Source organism: Cheilinus undulatus, linkage group 23 (assembly GCF_018320785.1).
Source record: "Cheilinus undulatus linkage group 23, ASM1832078v1, whole genome shotgun sequence".
In the NCBI taxonomy this organism is placed as follows: domain Eukaryota; kingdom Metazoa; phylum Chordata; class Actinopteri; order Labriformes; family Labridae; genus Cheilinus; species Cheilinus undulatus.
The window spans coordinates 19,335,212-19,346,251 of NC_054887.1; positions in this window are offsets into that span (position 1 = coordinate 19,335,212).

Below are 11,040 nucleotides of genomic sequence, written 5' to 3' on the forward strand. Positions count from 1 at the left end.
AATTAATCACGCTGTAAAGTCTAATTCACAGCCAAACACTATAAAAACATTACTATTAGCAAAGTGAAATAAAAAAAGCCCATTGCCATCATGAATGCTTGTTTTGAATTACCATTAGCAAAGTGAAATAAAAGGCCAATCGCCATCATGAATGCTTGTTTGGAATTACCATTAGCAAAGTGAAATAAAAGGGCCATTGCCATCATGAATGCTTGTTTTGTATTACCATTAGCAGTGAAATAAAAGGCCCATCTGCAAATAGAAAAACCAGAAACCCATCAATACTAGCATTAAAAATCACCAACCTCCAATACCTGGTCATTGGCCATCTAAGTGTTCAGTCTTGAGGGTCAGGTCCACATCTCAGGCTAAAGATGACCAGCAGCACCTTGCATTTTGCACAGTCCTTCAGGAGTCTGGGCTGATAACGTCAGGACCTGTTCAAGAATGTACATTGTAGATTTATTGATCAGAATTTGTGTTGCATTTGCTTTTAAGAGCACAGGCGGAGGGAGAAAGACCCAGAGGACAGAGGAACCCTTCTAAGGGTTTAGGAGGACCCGGAGGCCGGAGGAACTTTGGAGGGTGGAGGAGGACCCGAAGGCCAGAGAAACCCTTTTAAGGGTGGAGGAGGACCCGGAGGCCGGAGGAACTCTTTTTAGGAAGGAGGAGAGCCCAGAGGCCGGAGAAACCCTTCTTAGGGTAAGGGAGGACCTGGAGGCCGGAGAAAAGCTTTTTAGGTTGGAGGACAACCTGAAGGCCAGAGGAACTCTCTATGGGGTAGAGGTGGAGGAGGACCCGGAGGCCAGAGTAACCCTTTTTAGGGTGGAGGAGGACCCGGAGGCCGGAGAAACCCTTCTAAGTGTGTAGGAGGACCTGGAGGCCGGAGAAACCTTTTTTAGGTTGTAGGAGGACCCGAAGGTCGGAGGAACCCTTTGTAGGGTGTAGGAGGACCTAGAGGCCAGAGTAACCTTTTTAAGGGTGGAGGAGGACCCAGAGGCCAGAGAAACATTTTTTAGGGTGGAGGAGAATCCAGAGGCCGGAGAAACCCTTCTTAGGGTAAGGGAGGACCTGGAGGCCGGAGTAAACCTTTTTAGGGTGGAGGAGGACCCAGAGGCTGGAGAAACCCTTTTAAGGGTGTAGGAGGACCTTGAGGCCAGAGAAACCTTTTTAGGTTGGATGACAACCTGAAGGCCAAAGGAACCCTCTGTGGGGTGGAGGTGGACCCAGAGGCCAGGGTAACCCCCTTTAGGGTGGAGGAAGACCCGGAGGCCAGAGAAACCCTTTCAAGGGCGGAGGAGGACCCAGAGGCCGGAGAAACCCTTTTAAGGGTTGAGGAGGACCCGGAGAACGTAGGAACTCTTTTTAGGGTAAGGGAGGACCCGGAGGCCGGAGGAAACCTTTTTAGGTTGGATGACAACCTGAAGACCAATGGAACCCTCTGTTGGGTGGAGGTGGACCCGGAGGCCAGAGTTACCCTTTTAAGGGTGGAGGAGGACCCGGAGGCCAGATTAACCCTTTTTAGGGTGGAGGAGGACCCGGAGGCCGAAGGAACACTTTTAAGGGTTGAGGAGGACCCGGAGAACGTAGGAACTCTTTTTAGGGTAAGGGAGGACCCGGAGGCCGGAGGAAACCTTTTTAGGTTGGATGACAACCTGAAGACCAGTGGAACCCTCTGTGGGGTGGAGGTGGACCCAGAGGCCAGAGTTACCCTTTTAAGGGTGGAGGAGGACCCGGAGGCCAGATTAACCCTTTTTAGGGTGGAGGAGGACCCGGAGGCCGAAGGAACACTATTTTGGAAGGAGGAGAGCACAGAGGCCGGAGAAACCCTTCTTAGGGTAGAGGAGGACCCGGAGGCCGGAGGAAACCTTTTTAGGTTGGATGACAACTTGAAGGCCAAAGGAACCCTCTGTGGGGTGGAGGTGGACCCAGAGGCCAGAGTAACTCTTTTTAGGGTGGAGGAGGACCCGGAGGCCGGAGAAACCTTTTTAGGTTGGAGGACCCGGAGGCCGGAGGAACCCTCTGTGGGGTGGAGGTGGACCCAGAGGCCAGAGTAACCCTTTTTAGGGTGGAGGAGGACCCGGAGGCCAAAGTCACACTTTTACCGAGAGGAGGACTTGGAGTGTAGAGGAACCCGTTTTAGGGTGGCCCGGGGGGCCAGAGGAACCATCCACCTGAACACCAGAACACTGCCGGCCGGCAGGGGCCCTCCAATGGCGGGTCATAGTGCCAGTCGATCAGGAAGTGAATTTTAATGCACATCAAACAACTTCCTAAAGCTACACACCTTTGGACTTTTTTATTTTTGTTACACAGAATTCAATTTTTGCAGTTTTTTTGTTATCCATGCACTTGCATTTTGCACACTTTTAACTGATGCCATCAAAAACTTGTTTAACATTTTTATTTTGTCTTAAACACACTATTTTGTCTATCAAATGCATTTTGTGATGTTTGATATGTTTTTTGATTGAAACAGTTTGATTGTTAGATTAAAATGCTTTTAATTAGTTGTTGTAAACACATGTTGTGACATCATTGTTTGGCTTATTTGAACACAGTTTTTCATTTGAATTTAGTGAATTGTGATTTTTCTTTTGTGTTGTAACGAACACACTTTGCTTTTGTTACCCATAATGACCAACAACCTATTGAACTCTGCTTTATCTCATATTTTGTTGTGCTGTGTCATTAAAGCATGTTTGGTTTTTGTTGCTGTTGATTATTCTGGTTGTAAATGATCAACCATGCAGGATTTAGGAACTGATTAAACTTGACTCACCTGGTGATGGTGACCTACCTGCTGCAGGATGAAGGTGTAGCTGAAGGCTGGGGGACCCTCACCGGAGTGAAGGTGGACTTTCCAGTCAAGGAAACCTCCTGAGGGTGAAGGTGGACCAAAAGATCAAGGAACCCTCTCTAGGATGAAAGGTGGCCAACAGGCCAAGGAACCTCTATAGGGTGGAGTGGACCAACAAGCCAAAGAACCCTCCGAAGGGTAGAAGTAGACCCACAAATCAAGGAAACCTCTAAAGTGGGTAAGTGGACCAAAAGGCCAAGAAACCCTCTGAAGGGTGGAAGTGGACCCACAGGTCAAATGATCCACTTGGACACCAACACAAGGCTGGCCAGTGGGGGCCCTCCGATTGGGGGCAAATTAACAATCAAGTCACGAGCTTTAATTCTCAGAAAACACTATTAAACCTTAGCATTAGCAGAGTGAAATAAAAGACTCATTTTTAGCATGGACGCTTATTTTGTATTAGCATTAGCAGTGAAATATAAAAGGCCCATTGCCAGCAGGAATGCTTGTTTTGTTTTATCATTAGCATAGGGAAATAAAAAAGGCCCATTGCCAGCATGAATGCTTGTTCTATCATTAGCAGTGTGAAATAAAAAAGGCCCATTGCCAGCATGAATGCTTGTTTTGTTTTATCATTAGCAGAGTGAAATAAAAGGCCCATCTGCAAACAGAAAACAGTGAAACATTTTACACTAGCATTACAAATGTCTCCCTGAGGGCAAGCGCTGATACTCCTGATCAAGGACATGAGAAGGGTCCGTTGTGTTCTTGTCGGCCAGTCTGAGGGTTTGTTTGGTGCAGCTGCTAGGAAGACAGTTCTCAACAATATGCCCCACCATTTCTTTTTATTACCATTAGCAAAGTGAAATAAAAGGGCCCATTCCATCATATATACTTGTTTTGTTTTACCATTAGCAGAGTGAAATAAAAAGACCCATTCCATTATGATTGCTTGTTTTGTGTTACCATTAGCAAAGTGAAATAAAAGGACCATCGCCATCATGAATACTTGTTTTGTTTTAGCATTAGCAAAGTTAAAATCAAAAAGGCCCATTCCATCAAAAACACTTCTTTGGATTATTATTAGCAGAGTAAGTAAAGGGCTCATTTTCAGCATGGATGTTTTTTCTTGTTCTAGCATTAGCAAAGTGAAATGAATAAAGGCCCACTGCCATCATAAATACTTTTTTGTATTAGCATTAGCAAGGTGAAATCAAAAAATCCCATTTCATCAAAAAACCTTCTTTGGATTAGCATTAGCTGAGTGAAATCAAAAAGGGCCTATTTTTCAGCATGAATGCTTGTTTTGTATTACCATTAGCAGTGTGAAATAAAAAGGACAATTTTCAGCATGAACACTTGCCTTGTATTAGCATTAGCAGTGTGAAATAAAAAGGCCCATTTCCATTATATATTCTTGTCTTGTTATTACCGTTAGCAGGATGAAATAAAAAAGGCCTATTGCTAACATGGACGTTTTTCTTGTATTAGCATTAGCAGAGTGAAATAAAAAGGCCCATTTCCATCATGAACACTTGTTTTGTATTAGCATTAGCAGAGTGAAATAAAAAGGCCCATTTCCATCATGAACACTTGTTTTGTATTAGCATTAGCAGAGTGAAATAAAAAGGCCTATTTCCATCATGAACACTTGTTTTGTATTAGCATTAGCAGTGTGAAACAAAAGGGCCCATTTCCATCATGAATGGTCATTTTGTAATAGCATTAGCAGTGTGAAATAAAAAAGGCCCATGTTCAGCATGAATGCTTGTTTTGTTTAACCATCAGCAAGGAGCAAAAGGGACAAAAATCAGCTCTAGAAATAAAAATCAAAAACCATAAATTCTTGGTCAATGGTCATCTTGGTGTTCAGTGTTAGTGGACAGGTCCAGCTGGGGTCAGGGATGGTTGCCTTGGTCTTACAGATGCAAGTGTGTGAACTTCTGGTTTAAGGCGTTGAAAGTTGTTCCAAATTTGCGTTGCAAGTAAATAGATTTTGACCTTTTTTTTCACATCTTTGTGTAGAATATAAAACTTAAGGGTATACTGTTTTTGTTTTAGCTGTATTTTTTTCATCGCAAAATCATTTTTTTATTAAGCAGGTTTTTTTACTTTGATGTAGCAGTGTTTGTTTGTTTTAGCAGTATTTTACAGTTTGTTGTTTGTTTTTGCATTCTTTGTTTTATTGAGTTTATGTACTTTTTAATGTAAAGTTTGAACACACTGTTAGAAAGTTTAACTTGTTTTTGTAACATTGTTGTATTGAATCATTAAAAAAATCTTTTACATGGTTTTTGTTTTATATAGAACGGTTTGTTGATGTATTAAAGCACTTGTCAACCTTGTTGCTGATATGACTGCTCCAACGTGTTTCACAGCCAATGAATAAAAGGGACTTACCTGAGGTAGGGTCAGGACACTGATGAAGACAGCTGTCACATACCTTCCAGGCGATGAAGTCCATAGTCAGGTTGTTGGTGTCAAGAATAATTTCAAGACCGATGCTTTCACTTTGATGACTGGAGGCCCTAAGAAAAGAAGAGGGATGTCAATAAATGTAACCAGCTGACATACAAAAATTTGATAGGACATATTAAGGCTTTTTCACACTGAAAAGACATTTATTTCAGACCCAAGAGGCACAGTGCTAAGCACTAAAAGGCATGTTGGGTCTGAATAAAAGAAACTGGCGAGAAGTCAAGATGTATGGAAGCCTGAGGGACTACATCCATTTAGCTATTTTACCTCATTTCTTGTGACAAGTAAAATTTGTTTTCTCTGGCTCTCAGCACATGAAGGGAGCAGTACATTCACAGCAACACCAAAACACCAGTGGGAAAATAACACGCTCTTACCTGCAGGGCAACACGATCCAGACTGACTGAGCAGGCCAGAGCAGCCCTCCTTTATATCCTGTTACTCCTCCCACCGGAAGTTTCTTATTATATATTTTTTTTTGGTCAAAAACGGATTTTCTCATCATTTAAACACAGACACTGCTGAATCTGGAAGACTGGAACAATATGAAGAAGCTTCTGCAGTATCTGCACTCCATTGGAATATACAACAGAATATGATTAAGTATTAACAGAAATCGCATGGAAACAGTAGAGGGCAGCAATACGCCTTGGATGCGTCTAGTCTGCCAAAACCAAAGAAGAAGAAGATTTAAACACAGTTAAGCCTTTTAAACCCCTCAGCACTCTACAGAATCATTTAACACACTTTGTCTATCATTCTAAGTCCACAACAAAGTCATACTAGCGAAGAAAATGCACTGAACAAAAAAGAAGTAATTTTTTTCAAACCAGGAAGCTATCATTTCGCGCCTTCCCGCTTATTTACAATGCGGAAATGCCTTATCTCGGGTTTCCCAGATTCACCTGCAGACGGGACGAGGCAGGGTGAAAATGCAGCGCACCTCCAGGTAGGCACGTTGAGATAAACTTGTATTAAAGTACGAAAATAGAGCTTCGAGTTGTGCAGCTTTGTTCTTGCCTTCCAAAACGGAGACGAAGAGAAGGATAACGGCGAATTTTACTGGATGTTTGGAGAGCAGGGAAAAGTTTGGCACGTGTTATGGACGTTTCCCTCGCAGCCCGCTGGATCCCACACAGGTGTGCAACAAAGATAGTTTGAGTTTGATTAAGTTAAAAGTAATTGTGAAGGCGCTTTGTCTTACTTCTCTTCACTACTCTTAAAATATATTCAAAGTCAGTTAGAGGTAAATTATTAATAATCCCACATCAGTTTGGAGCTTTGTATCCCATTATATTCTCCAGACGAGGTCACATTACATTTATCTTAAAGATGTAGCTGATATATTGCTAAATTCCCACGGTCTAACTTTACTATCAACAGTCTGCTTCTTCCGTTGAGAAGTGTTTTTTTTAGCAGTGTGGAAGCCCCAGGCAAAGACAAACATGAGGAGTTTTCTCCTTTAGCTCAAAGTAATTATAGCAATAGCCTACAAAATATCAACAAGCATTTTTCAGGTAACAATGCCAAAACTACAAGACAAACCCAATTCAGAAATGTATAAAACCAATGACTCAAAAACACTTTCTCTTCACATCTTAAAATTGCGTCATAATTCAAACTCTGTATTGCTAATATTTTAACCTCGTAAGTCCCTGCATGCACATATTAGGGCATTTCATCTTCGCTTTGCTACAACATAGCAATAATTTCTATTGGGATTAAAAATAATTGAAGTTAAAGTTAATGAACTTTAACAGTTGGGAAAATTTGCTGTGTAAGTTTGATAAATATTTTTGAGAATTTGCTACAAATTTTTAAAAAATCTTCTTGGAGTTATTGGGTATATTTTGTATATTTAAATTGAGGTTTGAAGTTTCAAGGGAAATTTGCTTTGAAATTTTTAAGGTATTGTCAAAGGAATTAAGAAAATTGTTTGGATGTTCATGGGGTGGTTGTTTGGAAATTGTCAGGCATCTTCAAGTAAATTGGGAAATAAGTTTGTAATTTTTTAAAAAATTATTTGGATTTTTTGGAGGAATTTCTCCCTTTGTAATTTTCAAGAACCTTCATGGAATTGTTTTGCATGTTTAAGGGAATTCATGTCATTGAGGGATGTATTTTTATATTTGATGGGAATTTGATGAGAAATTTTACTGAAATTTGCTTTGAAATTTTGTGGAATTTGCCTAATTTTTTCTGGAATTTACATGGAATTTAGGAGTGAAATTTTATTGTAATGCTTTATGATAAAATTTCACAGAAAAACATTCAGGTGATATTTTAAGAAATCTTGGGTACTTTTTGTGGAATACCCTAAAATTGTTCAAAATGTTCCCCAAAATTTTAGGAAGGTTTTGGGATTTATTTATTTATTTATTTTTTGTATTTTCATGGGAATTTGCTCATTTCTTTTGTTTTGTTTTGTGAATTCTCACTCTTCAGGGCCTTTGGAGAACAAGACCCGAGGAAACTGCCCACCTTCTGATGACATCTTACCAGGGGCCCGTTGCACAAAACCAGGATAAGGGATTAAGCTGGGATATCTTGGTTATCCTGGCTTAACTGGTTGCACAAAAGTGGGATAGTGGAAAGCGGGATATGTTATGACATACGTTACCATGGAGATTTATTCTGTGGAGCTAGCCTGCTCCAGAACAGGCTTAGTTCCAGGATCTATTTAATCTCATCCCTTATCTCAGTCAGCAGTCACCACAAATGGAAACCAATAGTTATTCCACTGCCCATTACACAATGTTCTACCTCACATTCAACTAGACCCACTGTCATTATCTAAACATTTGTGATATTAAATTTCATGATGAAGTTCCTTTATTGGATAGGGATAAATCAAAGCAAGTAAACCATCAGCTCCTTTCAAAACTGAAGTCACACAGTGACTCTACAAGATAGAAAGCACGGAATCAAAACATATCATAAAACATAAGAATAAATACATATTCAAAGGTCTGTGTATAATACACCCCACATGTCTGCACACTGAAATAAGTGCAGGACAAATCCATACACAACAAATGAACAGACAAATGAATGGATGCAGTAGCCTCCTTGCAAGGTTGTATAAACACAGTATACAACACCAACAACATAAGAGGCCAAATCAATTTAAACTGAATTAAAAAAAAAACGTCCTTAGCCAATGCATGTCATATTTAACTAAAATTCACAGCATGCGTCTCTGCCACTGCAGAAGATATTTAACTTAAATTGCATGCATGTTAATTGAAATAGTTTAACATGTACTGTCCTTGACCAGTCAACCACTGTCGTCATCAGGGAAGATGGCAGGTTGTCCCAGTCCATGTGTGATGGCACTCTGGGGGCCCTCTCCTTCCTCAGGCAGGCCACATTGTGGAGGACAGCACGGGCCACAGGGATGTCACGTGCCCTCAGAGGGCTGACCCTTAAGTCTTGAAGACAGTGAAAGCGTGCTTTCAGGAGGCCAAAGATCATTTAAATCCTGGCATGGGCATGGTTGTAGGCCTGCTGTGCTTCCTGGGGGTCTGTGAATGGTGTCAGGAGAAAAGGCTAGCAGGCATACCCCCTGTCCCCCCAGCAATACACCAGAGAATTCACCTGTCAATACAAATTCTCATCATCACAACCTCATAACAGAGTGACATTCTTGATACAGCCATGATGTAAAAAGTGGTTATTATTAGAGGTTGTGTGGCTCACCTTGTGATAGGCGCTGATAGATTCCAGAGGTCCGAAAGACCTCCAGGCATCACCCGTGCCTTACTTGTGGGTTTTATTTTGACTGCTTAAACAGTACAGACAACGTGTGAGCAGGCACCCTCTGGGTACAACCTACGCTTGTGCATTAAGTATTAGTCAGGGCACTTACCATTCTGCAGGATGTTCTTGTATTTAATCTTGACTTGCTTTTGGCCCAGTCATGTTTAATCTGTACAAACACACAAACAAACACACTTTCATACATATAGGCTAATGAAACAGCAGAGGAGCATGGAGCATGATGAGCCAAGATAAGATTTTACAATCTGATGGAGTTACATTTACACAATTTCACTCACATCTGCAGTCAATTTCACTTACAATTTCAAATGTTTCATAACCAGAGTACAACTACATTTTTGGAGATGTTAATTAACTATTTGGATTGTAATAGTGAGGGTTTCAGCAGAGCAGTGAGTGTGTATTTGCGCACTACTTATGCATTCAGGTGGTCTGCAATACTTTGCCACGCTTTCTCTCGTTTCTCTCGTTTTTATTTGGTCCTTTCCCTCCTCGTAAGTCTACATGAGGATTTCCGCCTCCAACCGGGAAAAGTACGCCGCTCTCATTGTCATGGTGAATCTGTGATTGATGGCGGGGTCTATTTGATGAAGCCGCATGTGCGCACTAATCCAGGATTGGTTTCGCCTGGCTTGATGAATCTGTGTCTGCTCATCCTGGCTTGGTCTTTGTGCAACCAATTAAGCCTGGACGCTCTTGTTTTGGATTCGTTGAACCCAGCTCAGTCATTTCTCCTAGATGTCTGAATCCTACTTTTACTGCAACGGGCCCCAGGCTTTAGAAACTGCTACAAACATTTAGAGCCCTGTTTCAAGTCTTCTGTTACCTGCCAAGGTCACCTGCTGGTAATTGTCCCCCATGAGTTTGGACCAAAGTTTTACTGTGCTGTCTTAACTGAAGTGAGTTAATTTACTTTAAACTAACGGAATTAAATTCAAGTAACTCCATCCATCCATCTATGCTGTCCCTGCAAATCATTGCATTCTGTTTTTATTTACATGTAATGTACCAACTTATTTGGAATCAGGGTTGTAATAGAGGTGGAACAGCTCAAAAACAAATATCTCAAAAGCAAATAAAGGAGTAACACATAAAAAGGGGAATAAATGTTGGAGGCAAGCAAGAATTTGATGGGATTTATTAAGATGGGAATTAAAGCCACTGAGTCCCACATAAGGTTCAGAGGTTTAATATTTGGTTTGAAAAGTTTAGTATACACCGTGATCCAAAACAAGACTCAAACCACAAGGGCTCTTGTTTTCCCGCTTAGCTCCGCCTTCTGTTTGACATCCTTATTATCCGTAAATATGACGAAGGCTTGTACTTTCATGCTACAGTGTGAGAACGACTATGCTTGGGACTTCTTATCATTCCTTAACAATATCATGGCCAACTTATGACCCTATGACGGGAAACATTGACCTACTTAGAAAGTGTTGCTAAGCAATCCTCTTCTGATTTCCAGTAAGACTTTTTTATGATCCAACACACAGAGCAGGAAGCTCTGGCTGACTGTGAATGTAAACAGATGTAAATCATGCTAAGGCGGTCAGTGTTAGGGTTAGAGAGAAACAGATAGAGACTTGGGCACTGCAGCAAAACTATAAGTTTTAGTCGCAATGTAGAACACCTAGATTAATGCATCAAGCAGTATGTAACTTTGACACTAATCATTTGAATGGCTCTTCAACATCTGCATAGTTGAATGTCTCGACTGTTGCTAAAAATTACATGCACGAAAATTGTATTAATATATTAGCTTGACTAAAACTGGACTTTTAGGATACATGTAGCCTTTTAATAGTCTGACTGAAATTGTACTGACAAGTATTTCTCAAGTTGGACAAACACACCTAGATAATAAAGCTTAAGATCAGGTAGGGAGATGATTAGAGATGCTCCAAATGGCAGAAGTCATATTGCTGTCTGTCTTTGGATATCAACACAAGCTAAGGAGAGCGTTATCCTAGGAGATTAGA